This window comes from Palaemon carinicauda, chromosome 9 (assembly GCF_036898095.1).
Source record: "Palaemon carinicauda isolate YSFRI2023 chromosome 9, ASM3689809v2, whole genome shotgun sequence".
Lineage (NCBI taxonomy): Eukaryota > Metazoa > Arthropoda > Malacostraca > Decapoda > Palaemonidae > Palaemon > Palaemon carinicauda.
In genome coordinates this window covers 160,715,466-160,737,965 of record NC_090733.1, presented here as the reverse complement: position 1 = coordinate 160,737,965, position 22,500 = coordinate 160,715,466, and the positions used below count along the sequence as shown (strand labels likewise).

At 33.7% G+C, this 22,500-nt stretch overlaps 1 protein-coding gene and 4 non-coding genes across 5 annotated transcripts in view; 3 read left to right on the top strand and 2 right to left on the bottom strand.

Moving 5' to 3' along the window:
- The window catches only part of LOC137646733 (protein melted-like), a 134,670-nt gene that overhangs the window by 20,834 nt on the left and 91,336 nt on the right, over positions 1-22,500 (top strand).
- On the bottom strand, positions 14,379-14,469 carry TRNAY-GUA (transfer RNA tyrosine (anticodon GUA)). The gene is given in 2 exon segments: positions 14,379-14,414; positions 14,433-14,469. It is a non-coding gene; the product is annotated as a tRNA-Tyr (tRNA).
- Positions 18,060-18,131, bottom strand: TRNAE-UUC (transfer RNA glutamic acid (anticodon UUC)). The gene has a single exon. It is a non-coding gene; the product is annotated as a tRNA-Glu (tRNA).
- On the top strand, positions 18,413-18,484 carry TRNAE-UUC (transfer RNA glutamic acid (anticodon UUC)). The gene has a single exon. It is a non-coding gene; the product is annotated as a tRNA-Glu (tRNA).
- On the top strand, positions 18,847-18,937 carry TRNAY-GUA (transfer RNA tyrosine (anticodon GUA)). Its single transcript is given in 2 exon segments — positions 18,847-18,883; positions 18,902-18,937. It is a non-coding gene; the product is annotated as a tRNA-Tyr (tRNA).

Genomic DNA, 22,500 nt, shown 5'->3' with positions numbered 1-22,500 from the left:
ATATTTTGTACTTTGCGCCAAAGACATTGACTGAAATGAAAGCAACAGCCATTGACTGAAGTATCTGGAAAAAAAATAAACTTTTTATTGCTGCTTGTTCATAATCAAGAGTCACTGACTCTAGGAAAAGGCTCTGATCTTTGATGTACTCGAATATTGTATCGTAAGGTTTTTCATCTTTACGAGATGTAACACATCATACTAATGTTAATGTTTTACTTTGAGAAACAACACAGTGCAACGTATACAGTTTTTTCCGACTGGTACACAGTTAAAAGTGTCATCACTTAACCACTTGTTCTTACTTTTCAAGACTTCCAAATTCTTTTTAGTTGTGTAAATATGCACATTTTCTGATTCATATCCTTCAAATATTAGTTTTTCCTCCTTTGTTACTAGTGATGATTTCCATTTTGGACTGAAGGGTTTCTTACAGAAATTTAAATGATTGATAAAGAAATTTGTTTGAGGAAAAGAAGTGTTAAGTTTTTTCTGCCTTTCAAAGTGCAAAAAGAAAAGTAAAATGAACAACAGCTTGTTCGGTACTTATATGGGTTTTAACTGTAAGATCTTTACTAATCTCGAATAATTTATTTAAAAATGCTAAATAAGATAATTTTGCATTATGTCTGTTAGGCATTTTGTCCGTGTTGAGGAATTAGGCATTTTGTCCTTAGGCATTATGTCATTAGGCATTCTGTCCTACTACCATATATATATATATATATATATATATATATATATATATATATATATATATATATATATATGTGTGTGTGTGTGTGTGTGTGTGTGTGTGTATGTATGTATGTATGTATGTATGTATAAATACACTGTATATATAAATATATAATATATATATATATATATATATATATATATATATATATATGGGAGAGAGAGAGAGAGAGAGAGAGAGAGAGAGAGAGAGAGAGAGAGAGAGAGAGAGAGAGAGAAAGCCAGGTCAGCTCTGATGAGTGCATGATAAGTTGCAATATAATAAAATGGTCTGAAGGCGTTAAATGGAATTCAATCTTTGTCAAGAGCTAAAAAAAAAAAATGCAGCAGCAAAAAAAAAAAAAAATCCATATTGGATATAGCAGTTTTTTTTTTTTTTTTTTTTTTTTTTTTTTTTTTTTTTTTTTTTTTTTTCCTCCAAACCCAATGGTGCAAAGAGTCATCCTGCACGAACTGAAGTGTACTCGAAGGAATAACAGCAATAATAACAATATATCTGTACTGACGTAATTGTAAACTTTTACACATAATGTTTAGTATATTCAACCGTTTTCAGAAATATCCATTCAAAAATACTTGGAATAATTTAATCGAATTGACCCAAGATAACGCTATCGGGAGAATAAAAATCCCTTGGTAATGGGCACTTAACCACTGGCGTTCAGTTCAGCACGTTCGGTGAATCGCACGTTTAATTGCGTTTATCGATTAGTAAACATTTCAGCGACTTCGCTTAACAACAGTTGCTATGCTTTGACAAGGGAAGGCGAGTTTTCTTATAATCTTACGGTTGTGAGGAGTTAATCAGATTCGATTGTAATTGAATATGGGCGAACGATGTTGCGTATCGGCCAACAATATTTTCAGTGGGCGTGCATTGCTCGAATTTAGTCACATAATACCAGTGGAGCTTTCTTTCAGCCTTAGTGATGTAGACATATATATATATATATATATATATATATATATATATATATATATATATATATATATATATATATGTGTGTGTGTGTGTGTGTGTGTGTGTGTGTCCTGAATATGATATTTATGCCTATACAGTACTGTTAATTTTACAAATATACAACACACACACAATTTGTGCATGAATGAATATAAACTTTACTTATTTTAATAGATGTTTTCCTGGTCCTATCACGCAAGGGAACTCTACTCACTGCATTTGTCCACCTGACAAAAAAAAAAAAATCAGTACAAGTGAATCTTCATCAACTAACAAAACATCCTAATCCAAGTCAGACTTCCTTCTTCTGCTGAGTCCATTTTCTAGAATATCCCTTAGATATCCAGAATAGATTGGGAACAGTCGCCATCTTGATGTTTCCCTAAGGCCATCTTTTTTTTGGAGGGGGGGGGGATTTTCTAGTTTCCTATTTTCGATCTAGTTTTGGGGAATCTTCTTCAGAGAACACAGCATACTAAAAGAAGTCAGAAATGTTTCTTCTGCCTTTGTCAACCTGACAAAGAAACAGTACAAGCGAATCTTCATCAAGTAACAAAGCGCACTGAGCTAGTCTGACTTCCTCCATCTGCTGAGTCCTTCATGTAGAATATCCCTCATGTATCCAGAATAGATTGGGAACAGTTGCCATCTTGTTGTTTCCCTGCGGCCATTTTCATCTTTTTTTTTTTTTTTTTTTTTTTTTAAGTTACATAAATATTTTCTGTTTCCAATCTAGTTTTGGAGGATCTTGTTCAGAGAACACAGCATACTAGAAGAAGTCAGACTCGTTTCTTCTGCATTTGTCCACCTGACAAAGAAACAGTACAGGTGAATCTTCATCAAGTAACAGACCTCTTCCCTCTGCTGAGTCCATTTTGTAGAATATCCCTTAGGTATCCAGAATAGATTGGGAAGAGTCGTCATCTCGTTTCCCTCGTGCCATCTTCTCCATCTTTTTTTGGATTTGCTAATTTAATTTTTTTTTTTTTTTTTTTTTTTTTTTTAGTTTACAGTATATGTTTTATGGATTTTTTTAGCTTTTATATTTCTTTTCTGCTTTTTATATTTTTTTCCCTGGAGATTTGTAGTCCTGAAGGAGTCCATAAACTAAATCTGTTTAATCTGACTTTTCATATTCTGGATAAAGCTGCTTCCCTAGCATCTCTTTTTAGAATTTCTCTCAGTGCCACAGATTCTTCCACATCCATCAGTCTGATATTCACATTTTCTGTGTTATTTCCAGTTCCCTCAAAAAGCTCTATAAATTCTTTCACTTGGCCTTTTTGAACGTCTACTGTACTTTTTTCTTCTTCCATATTCCTTATTCTTTTTTTTCGCTTATTCTCGTACTTTTGAACGAGTTCATCAACTGTTCCTCTCACGTGTGATCTCTCGTATTCTGAAATTTCCTTTATTCTAGCTAAGGCTGAGTCCTTTGCATATCTTTTTAGAATTGCTCTCGGTACCATATCCATTAGTTTGTTATTCATATTTTCAGTGATATCTCTAGTTCCCTCAAGTTCCTGTAACTTGTGATCTCTAGTATTTTAAAATTTCCTTTATTCTAGCTTAGGATGGTCCTTTGTATCTCTTTTCAGAATTTCTCTCAGTACCATATCCATCAGTTTGTTATTCATATTTTCAGTGATATCTCCAGTTCCCTCAAGTTCCTGTAACTTGTGATCTCTCGTATTCTAAAATTTCCTTTATTCTAGCTAAGGCTGAGTCCTTTGCATCTCTTATCATCAGAATTTCCCTCAGTACCATATCCATCAGTTTGTTCTTATTTTCATTGATATCTCCAGTTCCCTCAAGTTCCTGTAACTTGTGATCTCTCGTATTCTAAAATTTCCCATATTCTACTGTAGCTAAGACTGAGACCTTTGCATCTTTTATCAGAATATCTCTCAGCACCATATCCATCAGTTTGATATTCTTATTTTCAGTGATATCTCCAGTTCCCTCAATAAGCTCTATAAGTTCTTCCCTTTGGCCTTTTTGAGCTTCTACTGGATTTTTTTTTCTTCTTCCATATTCCTTTTTCTTTTTTAACATATTCTTGACCTTTTGAACGAGTTCATCGACTGTTCCTGTAACGTGTGATCTCTCGTATTCTAACATTTCTTTTATTCTGCCTAAGGCTGAATCCTTAGCATCTCTTTAGAATTTCTTGCAATGTCGCATATTCTTCCACATTAAGTTTTTTTATATTAGTTTGATGTCCGACGACATTAGCTTTTCCCTCGAATTCTTCAGCTATTTTTTTTACTGTATCTTTTTTTTCTTGTATAAGAATTCTCTCTTTCTTCCATGTTTATTCATGAATTTTCAAAATAGATTTGTATTTTTCAATCGAACCTCCTACAACAGTCTTGTTTCTATTATAGAGTTTTCTCTCTTCCACCAAATCTTTGTTGAGTCCTTAATTTTGGGCGTTATAAGATTGTGATTCATTATGAGACATTCCTCTGGCATGTGAATTAAATGTTCCGGAATCCAAGATGGAACAATAGTAACAGCACAAAAGCTTCCTTTCTGAAGCTCCAATAAGACCCTGAAGATTTTGTTTCATTCCAGAAACAACGTTAGCATCCAAACTTGCACAACATTAATAATTACGTGTAAAACTATCCATATTCAAACTAACTTCTTTCTGCCCATAACCGCCTATAGTTTTAAAAAACTCTACGTTCTGGACGGAGTCTTCACTGGAGTCTCCTGACTGTCTTCACAACGAAACTGAATCCTGGAGACTTCTGGGATCTGACGAAAGATTTAAGATTTTCTTTTCCTAATTTTTACTTGAAATATCGAGCATTATATATATATATATATATGTATATATATATATATATATATATATATATATATATATATATATATATATATATATATATATTATATATATATATATATATATATATATTATACACACATAAGAGTAGACAATATCTTAATGAGGTCCAGAAATCAAAGACAAAATATCTCCGGACATACTGAAAACCACAGCGATCTGGACGGAGTAATCTCTGGAGTCTCCTGAATGTCTCCACAACGAAACTGGATCCCGGAGACATCTGAGATCTGACGAAAGATTTTAGATTTTCTTCTAATTTGTTTTTTAAATATCGAGCAATATATATATATATATATATATATATATATATATATATATATATATATATATATACACACACACACATATATATATATATATATATATATATATATATATATATATATATATATATATATATATACACACACACACACACACACACACACACAAAAGAGTCCAAAAATATTTGGACATACTGAGCTCCAGTTAATTTTTAGGATGAGAAAACTACATTTACTTTTATCCATTTATTATTTGGTGTCGACACGCATTTCGAGTCACTTTTTCACTCTACTCTTCGTCAAAAAATAGAATGCGTTCTTGCAACGGGAATGAAGTCGGTTCTTCAGGAACGCCTTCTCTGGTTCAAAGCAGAACGAATTGTGAGGTTTGCTCGACCCCGTCATAAGTCTAGGTTTGTATCTGCGGTTATCTCCGGTTCGATTTGTTTTGGAACGGCTTCTTTCCTTATGGCAAAATTTCTTGAGGCTCAAAGGTTTTCTCTAAAGTGAAGAAGTTTCTGCTACACTCATCCAGGCCGTCCTTGAGTTTTCTCTTCATTCTCCGATAGAGTTCAAGATTCCACGGTTGGGAGGGGGTTGATACAGTTTCACAATTTGTCTTGCTTGTGCAGCGCAGTTTAGGATGTGAGGCTTTCTCGCCATTCCCCCTCACAGTTTTTACACTTGAAGGCTACGTTGATACATCCATAGGTCCACTTCATCTGGAACGGTCTCAATCCCCGAAACTGCATATAAGGCTTGTGGCTTTAGGATTCCTCGGGAAGTCTTGGCTTTAGGATTCTCCGGGAAGTCTCACGGCTTCAGCGTTTTCTTTCCAGTGAAGAATCCTCTGCTTTTTCATCCAATCCCCGTAATGGTGTCCAAAGAAGCGAAGACAGGATCTCTCTGGACAAACTCATCTCCAGTAAGTTTCTCCATTCCATATTCGGTGTCTTGAAAAGGATTCATCATCTTTTCGAGGCGGTTATGGAGTGCTGTCAGGAATACTTCGGCTGAATGATGCTTGCTTGCTTATAGATTGCCTTGCCTTATGCAAGACACGGGCTCTTGCGATGGCAGCCCGTAAGTGAATTTAATTTAGATTTAGATTAATTAGCTTTCAGAGAATGATGGAATTGCACTTTAATATAAAGGCTATTGCGGTGAAAATTAAAATTTCGAGTTAAAAAAATTTTCCGATATTCTGAAATTAATTATCAAATATTGATAAATGAAAACTTGAAATACCAATGATTTTTGTATTTTCGCAGTTTCTTCAGGTTTTCCGGCGTGAACCCTCTGTCTTTGTATACATAGATACATGTATGCATATATATATGTATGTATTTATGTATGTATGTGTATATATATATATATATATATATATATATATATATATATATATATATATATATATAATTGAAGGCGATTGCCATAACAGCGTCAATGTATTAACTACAGGAATCCTCGTATTTTCTCAGATTCTTCAGATTCTCAAGGTGTAAGCCTTTGGTTGCAGAACTGCGACTCTTTATTCTTCTTTTTTTAGTTATGTTGTTCACTACAATTGTTCAACTGTCTTTATCAAGTGCTTATTGACATAAATTTACAATTCCTTTTATATATGAGGTTCATCTAAAACACCACACACAGGAATATATATATATATATATATATATATATATATATATATATATATATATATATATATATATTGATATATATAGATATATATAGATATATATATATATATATATATATATATATATATATATATATATATATATTATATATATACAGCATATATATATATACAGCATATATATATATATATATATATATATATATATATATATATATATATATACATATACATATAAAGTATGTGTATAAATAAACAACATATGCGGCCGTTTCTAGTCCATTGCAGGACAAAGGCCTCAGACATGTCCTTAGTCATATCTTGGATTAGGTCTTTTCTATCACCACGCTAGCTAGTATAATCGTTAACAGCATACCAACCTAGTATGGATAGCCCTCACTAGTACAACTTTACTGATCATGGCGATACTCAAACCCTTCCACCTCCTTCAGGTATCTTCACTCAGAGAGTGTCTAGCTATATATACATACATATATATATATATATATATATATATATATATATATATATATATATATATATATAAAATCCCTTTCTGAGTGGAGATACCTGAACGAGGTTAAAGGGTTTGTGTATCGCCATGATCAGCAAAGTTGTACTAGTGAGGGCTATCCATACTAGGTTGGTGTACTGTTAACGATCATACTGGCTAGGGTGGAGATAAAAAAGACCTAATCCCAGATATAACTAAAGACATGCCTGAGGCCTTTGTCCTGTAGTGGACTAGAAACGGCGGCATATATATATATATATATATATATATATATATATATATATATATATATCTACATATGTGTATATATACTGTATATTTATATATATATATATATATATATATAAATATATATGCATATGTGTGTATATATAAGACAGTCTAGTGTTAAGAATTAGTTATTATTCATCTTTATGCTTGTGTATTATTACTATTCAATTCCAATTAATTCTTTGAGAATAAGTAAAGCATCAAAACTTCATGTTTTATACTTTACTTTGAATTAACTACACATTAAATATTAAAATTACCGAAACTTAACCATTTAACTGTTGGAAAAGTGTTTAATTCACCATTTGAATCATTTATTTTGGATTTTGGTATTGATTGAAATTTTTAAAATCGAATTCAAATAGATGATAGGTTTTGTTTTCCATGAACAAATTATTGAAAAGTGGGGAGAATGGGGAAGTTAGTTTACAAGGAAAGATATTGAAAAGACTTGAATATTTCAAGTATTTAGGATCCACAGTTGCAGAGGATGGTGACTTGGGGGCAGAAATAAACCACAGAATACAAGCAGGATGGAAGAATTGGAAAAAAGTGTGTGGAGTACTCTGGGCCAGGAAAATAGGGGTTAAGTTGAAAGGCAAAGTACACAGGACAGTTGTGAGACCGGCAATGATGTATGGAGCGGAGACGTGGGCAATAAAGAAGACAAAAGAGAAGCTGGATGTGGCAGAGATGAGAATGTTGAGATGGATGTGTGGGGTGACAAGAAGCGATAAGATACGAAATGAGGTAATGAGGGGTACCGCAGGAGTTGGAGAACTATCAGATAAGATCCAAGAAAGTAGACTGAGGTGGTATGGTCATGTCATGAGAAGAGATGAACAGTATATTGGGAGGAGAGTGATGGAAATGGAGGTACAGGGAACGAGAAGGAGAGAGAGACCAAAGCGAAGGTGGATGGACTGTATCAAGGATGACCTTCACTCAAAGGGATTAACCGGTGTAGCGGTTTCAAATTACCCCCCCCCCAATCTTAACCCTCGGTAGTTTGAAACCGGTTTCAGGCTTCCGGAGGGTAATTTGAAACCGGTTTCAAGCTACCCACGGCGGTAATTTGAAACCAGTTTTAGGCTACCCCCTTGGTTTCAAGCTACCCCTTTGTTTTTGCGCAGTATCTCATTACTTACAAATATTAATCAATTGCTTTTGATCAGGCCCAACACAAAATTATTAGGTCACATATATATACATGTACAGTTTCATCTATTGGTATAATTCATTGATGTTATATCTTTATCCGTTAATTGTTTTGTTCTTCTTTGCGATTATTATACTAGTACAGCGATAAAAGCACGCTCGATACGGCCATCATTTATATGTTATTTTTTTTCCAAAACGAACTCAAGACACATTCCGTGTGTAAATTTACATGTTGTATAATACAAGGTCTATAGATAGATCTTGGTATAATATTATGCATACAAGTCAAGCGTACCTTAATTCATCAGGATGACCACAAAGAGGACGATAGTTACAATGACAATTTCTCCTCCTCGGACCGCAAATCATTCCCCCTTTGTTTTTGTTTTTATTTGGTTATCTTGTACGTGGTAGTAAGCCACTGATCTCTGTTGCGTTGGGATGTATATAAATCCAGGTTGACCCGATCACAGCACCACTTTCCAAAAACTCGTCAGAATGACTGCTGAACGGAAATCGGACAACCTCGATATCATCGACTATACGTAGTGAACGCCTAGCACCCACTAGAGGCTTCGGAAAAAGAAAGTCAGATTTACGAAGGCCAAGGTGTATCTACAGACATGAACACGGTGCCACATTTTCGTGTTCATAGTATACCTTCTCGCCTCACTAAAATTCTTGTAGTATCTCCTTTGGGAATCGACCACCTATTAAAGAATTATCTTATCTGAAGGTCACAGCCGAAATGTTTTTTTTTTTTTTTTTTTTTTTTTTTGTGGTCATATTCTCTTACAATAATTATTTTACTATTTTTGTTGGCAGGTCAACATGTTCGCTATATTTTCTTATTATCGCTTTGTTTTTAATATTTTTCTGATATAATACCCATTTGCCTTCTTGTTATTTTTGTATTTTATCTTTATATCCTTCCTTTATTTCTCTTTCCTTATTTGTTTCCCTTCCCAGTAGGGTTGAAGCTTGGCTAATAATCATAATCATAATCATAATCATAATCATGATGATGATGATGATGAATGCAAACAATTTCATACATCTATCTTTTATTTTGAAATTAGTCTTTCGACATGAACCAGAAACTTCTTTGTTGATATAGATGACAACGTAACAGTTTTAAAGATTCCTCAACAGAGGACACAGACTTCTTATTAGAAATTCAATATATTTATCGATTACCACATCTTGCTTTGCATCGTCATCCTGTAATTTTTCGGCTAGGTGTTTTACGATATTCTTTCAATTTTCTTTTGTTACCGAATGCAGTGCTTCTTGTTAAAAGTAGGCAAACCCTTAAATCTACTATTTTGATTTTTTTTTTTATTCATAGGTCTTCATTTGTGCCCAAATATGTTGCATTGGATTATATTGGCAAAAGTATGGAGGAAGACGAATAACTTTGTGACCATTTTCAACTGCAATTTTAGCAATCATGTAAGCGGTATTAATATTCAGGGAGCATTCCTCGACCATTTCGAAAAGTTGATATTTTAACATATTGTCTCGTGGTATTACGTATTTTTGATGAGCCATCATTCCATTTGTGCCTTGTTATTTGATGCTGTTGCAGGTTTATATTATTTTATTTTACTCTATGATAAGATGCGTTACCATTACAATTATAGAAGATGGGAATATATTCGGTTGCAACTGATTACGGAACCATTGCTCAAAATTACGTTACCATTAATTTGACTGTGATTGTAGTTTTGCTTAAACTGGCTGCTTCTGGTATGCGAAAAAATTGCTTTAGAAACATCAGTAACAGGACTTCCTTTCTGTTTTTATGAAGCAAAATGTTTCGAAACATTGTAAACAATCGCTCGTGCTTTACAAGTAAATAACCTACTATTGCTCTGTATGGGGATGGGTGACCTTCCATTCTAGCTGACAAAAAATTTATGATGCTTTTATGTGTCTCCTAGTCTCCCTTGATTGGCTATAATCTGTACCAACCGTGTCACACAATTGTACATAATTCCTTTTGTATATATTATGCTTGTATCTTCGCTCTTCCCTCGCACTAAAACGAACATGAAAATTCATGTCTGCTGTTTTCCTCTGTAACATTGTCATTTCCTCGAACATGTATTTTCCTGTTGCCTTGAGGTTTTGTATATAAAGGAGAGTGTTCTTTAATATAGTACTCAGTTGATTGCATCCTGCCTTTGAGTTCACAACCTTCTCCCTCCTTCGTCACAAATCTTTGAGGCATCTCTGTCATAGCGTTTGTAATTCATTCTCTCTCTCTCTCTCTCTCTCTCTCTCTCTCTCTCTCTCTCTCTCTCTCTCTCTCTCTCTCTCTCTCTCTCTCTCTCTCCTACATCTGGGTGTGGAACTGTAGCAAGCCACTTTTAGGTTCCTGCCAGGGGTGCAGGACAACTCAACCCCGCCAACTCAACACCTCCGACTCAACACAAGACATCTCGCCACTGGGACAACTCAACACCAGGACACATATAACTATAAAACACATACACACACACACACACACAAACACATATATATATATACTGTGTATATTATATATATATATATGCATATATATATATGCATATATATATATATATATATGTATATATATACTGCATATATATATATATATATATATATGTATATATATACTGTGTATATTATATATATATATATATATGTGTGTATATATGTGTGTATATATATATGTGTATAAATATGTATATATGTGTGTATATATATATATAATATATATGTTTGTGTATATATATATATATATAATATATATGTTTGTGTATATATATATATATATATATATATATATATATATATATATATATATATATATATTTGTTTTACTTGTCCCTTTTTAATGAACAATGGAAACACTTCTTTATCCCAAACTACTTTTTCTCATGGTTCACCTTGTAATATATATAAACTACCCATCAGATGCAAATGACTTGTAGATCATACAATTGTTTTGTTTCTCGATATCGAGTATCAGATGAATGTAAATGTTGCACCCAACTATCTCTTCCCAAAAAGAAGAATTTTGTGTAATCCAGGTCCACTATTGCCTATCAAGAAATTTTCTTCCCTCCCTTCTTCTGGAATGTAAATCTTGTACTGGTGTAGCAACTATTTCAAGAGATCTGCGGGAGTCGGAGGAGGAGCACTTACGGTTTTCCTTTTACGTTGAATCGTTTTTCTCATAGCTGAAGCATCAGGCAATGATACATGCGTAACTTGTGATACATTTGTTGATATCTCACTTATTACTACACTTGGCTTTTCAATGGTGTCTACTGCTCGTTGTTTCAAGGCTTTAGCCACTTCAACGTTAGGTGCAGATGAATTATGGGAAGCCTTCTTTACTTCCTTGATAACAGATCAAAATTTTGTATGAATCCTTGTATTGCACCTAGCACCTTGATCACAACGCCAAAATTTGATATTATCTAGTTTCCTAAACTTATCAAATCCAAATAAATGTCCTTCATATGCAAATTTTTCTTTTCTTCTTTGGCTAAGGGATGAGATGACAAAATTATATTTCTTTATAGTTCAGAAATATCTTCTTCAAAATTTGCAAGTATTTTATAGATATATATATATATATATATATATATATATATATATATATATATATAATATATATATACAGTATATATATATATTATATCTATATATAATATATATATATATATTATATATATATATATATATATATATATATATATATATATATATATATATATATATATATTACAAGGAGAACCATATGAGAAAGTAGTTTTGGATAAAAAGTGTTTCCATTGTTCATTAAAAAGAGACAAGTAAAACATATATATATATATATATATATATATATATATATATATATATATATATATATATATATATATATATGTGTGTGTGTGTGTGTGTGTGTGTGTGTATTTTATAGTTTTATGGTTGTCCTTGTGTCGAGTTGTCTTGGCGTTGAGTCGGCGGTGTTGAGTTGTCCCATTCCCCCTGCCAATACCTGCCCGCAAGGATACTTTCGACGAAATCCGATTAATGAATGTTCATATCTGACCTGAGAAACTATATCGGAAACGTGGCAATTTTATGTCACGATTCTTTATGGTACGACTGAATAATGTTACAAAAGTATAAAGTAGAAGTTGAGTTTTTATATAATTAAAGTTTAATATTTAAAGTAATGGTATTCATTATAACCATCAAATGGCATCCTTATCTCTATTTTCGAAACAATGTTGGAATTATAACAAGGTGTGGTTTTGTCTTTAGGTACATCTCAATCTTCTTCGTAAATTTCAAAGAGTATAGAGATAAAGTACACATCCCGTTGTGGATTTGTTTTTGTCAATTTCTCCACGTATATTGCTGTTTGAAGCTCGTGCACCTGCAGTACACGAATTGAATCTGGCTGAGATGATAAAAGGAAACAATTTTCGACAATCACACGAGCACTACAATAATTCTTTCCCTCGCCGTTATCACAAAAACGTGAATGATAGAGTCTGTGGCTTCTAACGCGTCATATACTTCACTAATAGGCCTTTACAATATTTTGTCTTAAATACGAAAATAAACTCTTTTATTCAACTACTGCGAAGTCAGCAATAAATACATGATGCATATATGTACTGTCATATAAATAATTTTCTATTCCGATGAAGGGGTAACTTGAAAACAGAGGGGGTAGCTTGAAACCGGTTTCAAACTACCTCCCCGATCTGAAACCGATTTCAAATTACCGGGGGTTAGCTTGAAACTTGGGCTAACTTGAAACCTTTACACCGGAATTAGTCTAAAGAAAGCCAACTGTACCACCCTGCACCTAATAACAAGTATACAGTTAATTCTAATAGTCAGGCCTTTTCCATCATGAGGCTCTATACTACATCGTATTCTAGAAGTTTTATTCAAGGTATGACCAAATTGTGGAATGATCTTCCTAATCGGGTAGTTGATTCCGTAGAACTTCAAAAGTTCACACTTGGAGCAAATGTTTTTATGTTGAACAGGCTGATGTAAGTCTCTTTTTATAGTGTATACATTGAAGATCTGTTTTAATGATGTTACGGATTTTAAAATATTTAATTTTAATTGTTTATTACTTTACATATAGTTTATTTCCTTTCCTTGCTGGACTTTTTTCCCTGTTGGAGCCCTTGGGCTTATACTTGCTTACTTTGATGGCTGCTTTTCCGGTCCCATACAGCAGGGGAACCGCATTCTCTACAGGACCTCCACTGTCGTTTTACCTTGTTCGTTCACAGTATTTATCTTTTCAAGTCGCATATTGTTCATTTACTGTTAAATCGTCACTGTCAAAAGACTCATGAAATAAGAAAGTCTTCAGTTTCCTCTTGAAAGCCTTAATGTCTTCAATCATTCGAATGTTTCGTGGGAGCTTATTATATAGTCTCGGGGCCACATATTTAAAGGCTCTGGAGCCCAAAGTGGACATAAATCTAGGTTCCAACAGTTTGAAACCATCTGTAACTATTCTCGTGTCGACACGATTTGTTGGCTGCGCAATATGTAGCAGTTCTCTTAAGTATTTTGGACGACCGGTTCCGATAACTTGGTGGGTTATTGTACATATTTTAAATTCAATTCTCGCTTTAATCGGCAGCCAGTGTAAATCAATTAGTATAGGGGTGGTCCTTTCTCTGCATCCTGCTTTTTCAACTAGGGTTGTAGCTTAGATAATAACAACAGCAGCAACCACCACCACCACCACCGGGTAGAGCTAGGTGACAACAAATTTGTCAGGAATCGTTAACCTGAAATTATTTCTAGGTGTTGATAGTTTAGAAATGTTAAGCATGATTTTTGTTTTAAGAATTGTTAAGAATTGGATAAAGCAATCTCTTCTTAAAAAGAATCTCACTAAAAATTGTGTTTGTTTTCTAATTCCGTAAGGCAAATGAATAATCTAATTTTGATTTTCGATATAAAGTTTATCCTTCGAACCGGATTCGAACCAGTGACCTATGGATGTCTGCTTTGCGAACCAACTACAGTCCACCGCTCTACCAACTGAGCTATCGAAGGCACATGAGTCAGGTCCCTGGTTTAGAAGTATAAGCAAATTATGCAAATTACTAAAATACTGTTAGGCATTCTCTGTCGCACTTTTTCCAAGCCATGAAAACATGACCTATCTCTTAAATATATATATATATATATATATATATATATATATATATATATATATATATATATATATATATATATATATATATATATATATATATATATATATATTTAAGATGGAGTAGTTAAAATCCAGTTGGGGATATCTTTCTTTTAGAACCGAAGCATTTCTATCGGTTTTCACGAAAAAAAAAATACTTAAATAAGAGTTTAAATTCATCATTACAGAAGTATCTGAATAGGAAATATTCCTGTATTTTTTACGAGAATGGAAATTACAAAAGATTCGATAGTAAAAAGAATGTAATGTACCATTATGATCCCCCTTTTAGATTGCAAAATAATCGTACCTTCTGATTGTCTCGGGAAAAAAAAGAAGAAATATTGTAACATAAAAGGACAGTACAACCCAAGACCTACAGAAAGAACTTTATTTGTAGGTCGTGGTACAACCCCAAATGAAGAATAATTTGGCATCACCAGATGGATGGCAGATTTCCTTGTAGGATTACAAAACTTTACTTTTGGGTATTAAACAAATAACACTAATTACTGTTTCGTTTTATTTGAAGTTTTAAACTTTAAACCCAACGTTCTTCATAAACTACAGTATAGGCTACACATTAGCCTACATTTTCAGGTGTTTTTTTATTTAGTTATTATCAAACTTTAATAATCTTCCTTTGATATGTGTCGGGAGTACAGTGGTCGTTTGCTTATGTTAAAAAGATAATTATTATAGTTGTATTTCAAAAGAAATATCTTAAAATTTTCCCCTTCACCTCTCAATATTAGAAAGTTTGAATCTTAGTTACTCGGGTTCACTAGTGTATATATATATATATATATATATATATATATATATATATATATATATATATTTATTTATATATATATGATATATATATATATATATATATAATATAATATATATATATATATATATGATATATATATATATATATGATATATATATAATATATATATGATATATATATATATATATGATATAATATATATATGATATATATATATATATATATGATATATATAATATAATATATATATATATATATATATATATATATATATATATATATATATATATATATATATATATATCCGATAACTGCAATTGCTGACAAAGGTGAGCTAGAGAAACGGATGGGGTAGTATAGTAGGGATTTTTGGTAGTGAAAATTAAGCACAGCAGAATATTAAAAAAAAAAGAAAAAGGAACACGTACCATATCTTGTACTATTTTCTATCCTATAGTCTAGTTCATTGCCTTTGCCAAACCCAATGTTGTCGTTTCTTTATGTTTGTGAGCAACTTTACACACATGAAAACTACTGTACCGATTTTGACCAAAGTTGGTAGTCATGTTGGGTATGACCCAAGGATGAACCTGCAACTAATGGATAAAGTACATCGAAGCACAAGTGCGTATCAGTGCTTTGAAAATAATCCCAATGCGAATGTTATGTAAATGAGAGATATCCCATTAGATTTTGAAGAAAATATATCGAAGTACAAGAACGTAGTGAAGTTAACCCTGGAGTGCTACCGTTGATTTCCACAGCATTAATGCTTCCCTGGGGTACACCTATACCCCAGTATAACGATATTCATAATAAAAAGTTTTACTAGTTAACAAAATGAATGCCAAACCAAAGAATTACATTATTTTTATTAGGAACAACTTCTACAAATGGGAAACTATAATTATTCAGAAGAATTTGGGAACATTTTAATTTGGTTCTTCGAACAAATGAACTTCCTACACTGTATGCACTTGACACTGGATTTTCGATCTTTGCCTCTTTGACAAAAACCACACTTTCCACTTCAGGATTCGACTTTTGGTGCTTCTTGCTGTTGTGTGTCTATCTTCAAGACTTGTCTTTTTACATCACGGAGATGATGCAGTAAAGTTGGTGTAGCAGAACAACCCGTCACAGGCGGTTTCATCAAATCTAAGGGAAAATTTATGAAATATGACCTTCTGAATGTGGAAGTTTCTTTTTCCATTGATGAAGAACCATTCATGACAATTATAGAATTCCTCTAATTATATCCAACAAGTTATAAAATGTGTGTAAAGGCCATTGTCATTTTTTTTACGCGCACCCGTGTATATATGACAGCTGATCGGAGCTATCAACTCCACCCTTGGTTTGATTATAAAACCTTATGATCTCTGGTAAAATGTCTGAATCAGCCCCAGCTCCCTTCCCATCTAGAGTACTTACAGGGTCTCTAAAAGTGAAAGATTAGTTTTGAAGGCCGAAGTCACTGCGTACGATTCTGCTACCTTCGGGTCTCTGTACCCCATGTACTGTATCTTGATTGGAAGTAGCAGCAATGTAAACTCAGTCAAGCTTGCAACAGTTGGAGGTGACTAGGAAAGGAAACTATAAAAAAGTTATTTGCTTATACCACCAATTGGAAGAGATTCAAGACTATTTCACTATGGTGGGGTACATCTGTACCCCAGGTAGCACTCCAGGGTTAAGAGTGAAATAAGATTTGTCTTCTCAGCTTTCCTTTGGCCCCTAATTTTCCTTTGCTGCCTTTTACTAAACATTTCGGAGGCAGACAAGAACCGTTTAACACAAATATCTCCTAAACGAATCGTTGTATCAGTAGGATTTTCAGCATACATCTAACATCCCGAGCTACCTTTTGGCCGATAGTAGATGATGATGATGATGATGAATGGAGAAGTGTTGAATTAAAAGCTCAAGATAGAGACGACTAGCGGAATCTAACCGAGGGCCTTTGTGTCAATAGGCGTTGGAGGAGATGAAGATGATGATGATGATACCATAATGCTAAATGTGTTATGTTATAAGTTTACTCGTGAATAATAACACTAAGCCGACTAGTCATGTTGACGCATTCGAAGGAAACTCTGGCAATTTTTCCCCCCTTCCAAACCATTCCATAACAACCCTTACTTCGATCTGCCCAAGGTCTATAGAATCATGTAGAATACCCCAGAGTCAATACAGATATGTATTGACTCTGACATACTCTTTCTCGATTCTCGCCCTCCATATCACTCATAACTCTTGTGTCTCTCCCGCATTGCCCATCACTATATTATATGGAATGTTCTTTAGTTGTAGATGTACAATATAGATATAGTTAGTTACCAGGAGTTTGGTACTATTATACGGAGGCAAGATGATTTCCACATTGCTATTAAGTACTGTACAACATGGTGTTTACATACATGTAGTATAAGGCCCATGTTTACAGTCATTATAGTCAACCAAATGAATAGTATTTATTGGTGTTACATGTTGCCTGGACCTACTCGGAAAATTCATTACTATTATTACATACTGTCTATTCATCATTATGCGGCCCAGAGAATAATGTACGAGAAGGAAATTTTAGTTTTATCTTAGGAACAAGAAAAGTATGGGTAAGAACTACACTTACAGTATCTGGGTAAACTCTCGGGATTTAAATAAAACAGCTTCCCATGCCGGGAATCGAACCCGGGCCTCCTGGGTGAAAGCCAGGTATCCTAGCCACTAGACCACATGGGACTTAGTATTAAGAAAACAGAATTAATTTTAAAAAATCATTAATTCACATTATTCCCCATTGTAACAATCTTTGCTACAGATTTCACTTTCTGGCTATATGAAATCCATGCATTCTTATCTTTGCCATTGATGTGGGTGAATTTTGTTATTTAACCATTCTTTACCACCGTCTTACTGAATTTGAAACTATCATGGACGGCTTGAAAATAATCTAAGGAATTTTATAAAACAAAGGCAATAAAAATACAATAAAATTTTGGGAAATCTCTCATTTCTTCATGTCCCATGTGGTCTAGTGGCTAGGATACCTGGCTTTCACCCAGGAGGCCCGGGTTCGATTCCCGGCATGGGAAGTAATTTTATTATCAACCGCAAAATTGAATCATTGTCACAGAATACGCTTTTGTCGTTTGTTTAGTGATGATGAGCTCTTAGCGGAATTCAATTATACTCCCATTATTCTTGGACATATCAGTACCACAGTATATAGATATGTTTAGTGTTTAGGAAATTAGGTCAGAGTTTTTGGGATAAAACTTCGAGAAATGTGGTTTTAATTATTTCATAGTTAACAATATATCACATCTTGTTATAATATCCAAGTAAAGAAAAATCCGTAAATATGCAATTACAAAATAATAATTTACTTGATAATCCACTCAGATTAATATTATTAGCAACAGACGCTATTGCTCCAGGCCAAGTATCTTGGTCGCCTTCGATAGCTCAGTTGGTAGAGCGGTGGACTGTAGTTGGTTCCCTAAGCAGACATCCATAGGTCACTGGTTCGAATCCGGTTCGAAGGAAAACTTTTTCCCCCCCTTGATTACAGTAGTTTTGTAAAATCCAGGTAAGAGTCAATGTAATTAATAGACTAACATTTTGCATGTGTACATACCGCTCTCTTACCGGTGCCAGGACCCATACAGTGACTGCACATTTGTAAGTTACAGTAGTTTTTTTTTTTTATAAAGTCGCGGTATATATTTAATGTAATTAATTAACTTATTTTTAGCGTGTGTACATAGCGCTCTTTTAAAGGTGCTTAAGTACATTTGTAAGTTTGTATGCTCTTTGTTTATAAGCTTCAAGAGGCGGTAAACATATATTTCACTTTGCAACAGATTTCCCGCGGAAATATAAAACTAAAATAGGAGAAATAAAGGGGGTGGAAAAGACCGTGGAAAAAATAGATTAAGAAAGGAATTACGGAAAAGAGAAAGGAAACAATTGAAGAAAAGAAGGATGAAAAAGATTGAGATGGAATTGAATATCCCACAGTCTTTTATTAGAGAAATTAATATGGATGAGACAATCCTGATAATGACAGAAAGATTAAACATACTTAAAATGAAAAGCAAATTTCAGGAGGAAATAAATAAATGATGTATGTGACCTGTACAAAAAAGATACAGAACAATTATTTTCGTGTCCAAAATTAAGAAAGTTTAGCGAACAAGATACGAGTGGATGTTGAAAAATCATAGTAGAGAGCTGTTAGTAGAAATAAGTCGGGTCATGAATTTGGAAAAAATTTATAAAATAGGTTGTCAAAACTGGTAAGGTATTATTATTATTATTATTATTATTATTATTATTAGTAGTAGTAGTAGTAGTAGTAGTAGTAGTAGTAGTAGTAGTAGTAGTAGTAGTAGTAGTAGTAGTAGCTAAGCTACAACCCTATAGTCCATTTCTTTTAGTTAGGCAGATTTGCACCGACTCGCAACGGTCCCCATTTAGCTCGGAAAAGTTTCCTGATCGCTGATTGGTTAGAATTATCTTGTCCAACCAATCAACGATCAGGAAACTTTTCCGAGCGAAAAGGGCACCGCTACGAGTCGGTGCAAATATGCCTCGCTAAAAGAAATGGGCTATAGTTGGAAAAGTAATTTAGGATGCTATAAGCCCAAAAGCTCTATCAGGAAAAAATACCCCAGTGCGGAAAGAAAATAAGGAAATAGATAAACTATATGAGAAGTAATGAAAAATTAAAATACATTATTTCAAAAATAGTAACAACATTTAAACATCTTTCATATATAAACCATAAAAAGATTTACGTCAGCCTGTTCAACATGAAAAACATTTGCTGCAAGGTTGAACATTTGAAGTTCGATACCGATTCAACTACCCGATTAAGAAGAGCATTCCACAATCTGGTCACATTTGGAATGAAACTTCTAAAATACTATGTAGTATTGAGCCTCATGATGAAGTCCAGACTATTGTAATTAACTGCATACTTGGTATTACGAACAGGATAGTACTGTCCGGGAATATCTGAATGTATAGGATGGTCAGAATTATGGAAAATCTTATGCAACATGATAATGAACTAACTGAACGACGGTGCCGGAGATTAATATCTAGATCAGGAATAAGAAATATAATAGACCCTAAGTCCCTGTCTAACAAATTCAAGGTAGAAAGGGGTAGAATTAAAACTTATATTAAAACCGTTGTTTGTTGCCACAGGAAAAAAGCTCTATTACAGTACTTAGTATAAACTTAGATGCTTTGCACCTATATATTAGTTGATAGAATAATCAAAATTATTTAGCGGAGTGAGTAGTTAGGAAGCAGGAACCAAATAAAATGGAACCAAGAAAGACGTGACGTGATGATAGAAAATGTGGCACGTAAATCAACGAGGAAAACGGGATGGATTAAATTCTGGGATGGGGTGGTTTGATCATGTGTGAGGAACGGAAAACGAGAAAAAGTCTTAACGAAAGTGCTGGATGGATAAATAAAAATAGCATTGAACATATACGACCCTCATAGCCGGAACACGTATTAAAAAAAAAAAAAAAAAAAAAAAACGAATACTGTAGTGGTGAATATATTCCTGTTTGTGCAGTTTTAATGGAAAGTTATGCGCGATACGTCAGTGATTAAGATATTGTGTGCCAGGGACCTTTGCGCACTTTGCTCTGTGTAGCCACCCCTTTTTGGAACAATATTGAAAAACAAGTACAAGAAATTCAGTATATTTGAAATATCACAATATTCTCATTGTTCAAATAACGAAGGATCCAGATTACGCAGTTATTTCAGACGCAAAAGTCAGGTGTTAAAAATCCAAAAGGGTTTCAGTCACAGTGCAATTTACAATGCAAATGCAGTAATTGAATTATTTCCAATCGAAGTCTCCTGTGATTATGCTTAATACTGAAACATAATACTCTGATTACAATCAAGTAGTAAACAAATGACGATTTCCCTTATGTCAATTCATAGATAAAGTAAAATTTACAGAAAACTCAGGTTGGGCCAACGAATGAACTTCAGAAAATTGTAGTGGTAATTAGCTGGATATTCACAAAACACTGGATAGTAATTAAACACAACAGTATTTCATCTTGCTATCATACTTTTATTTAAATATTCAACATAATCTTGCAACTTTTGAGCTGAATGGTCACCCGTCCCTAGCGTCACCGTGCACAATAACGTTAGTATGTGCCTCATAATGACTTCATATAGTTGCTCGACGTTGGGTAGCTGCGTTTAAACACGATGACAAAGAAGTAAAGAACATTCCACTTCGATAGATTTTTATTTATGTAGGTTGTAGGTTAGCCAAGGCACCAGCCACCCTTTGAGATACTACTGCTAGAGAGTTATTGGATCTTTGGACTGGCCAGATAGATTACATTGGATTCCTCCATGGTTGTGGCTCAGTTTTTTCTTTGCCTACACATACTCAAAATAGTCTGGCCTATTCTTTTCATATTTTCATCTTTCCATGTATACCTGACAACACTTGGATAACCGAAAAATTCGTCTTCACTCAAAGGGGTTAACTACTGCACTACTATTGTTCAGTGGCTACTCTCCTCTTGGTAATAGTAGAAGAGACTCTGTAGTCATTATAAACAGCTCTTCTGGGAGAAGGGCATTCCAAAATCAAACCATCATTCTTTATTCTTGGGTAGTGCCATACCCTCTGTACCGTGGTCTATCGCTGTTTTGGGTTAGAGTTCTCTTGCTTGAGGGTACATTTAAGCACACTATTCTATGTTTCCTAATTTTCTTTCCTCTGTGTTATTTTCCATCTTAGAGCCCTTGGGCTTATAGAATTATATTTTTCCAACTAGGGTTGTAACTTAGCAAGTAATAATAATAATTTGGACCGGGGAGGCCATTCAACGTCGAGCTGTAAGGAGGATAAAATCCAGGATTTTACTATGAGTTAGAATTTTGAGAATTTTAACATCGAGAGGGAACGGAGAATGAATGGAGGATGAATTGACGCTTTAAAGATCCTTTATTGATGCCTGCAGTGCACTGCTTGATGTGCACTGAGGCGTGTGCCCATTGACGATATGAACACAACTATACGCCATTCTGTACAAGTTGCGTATAA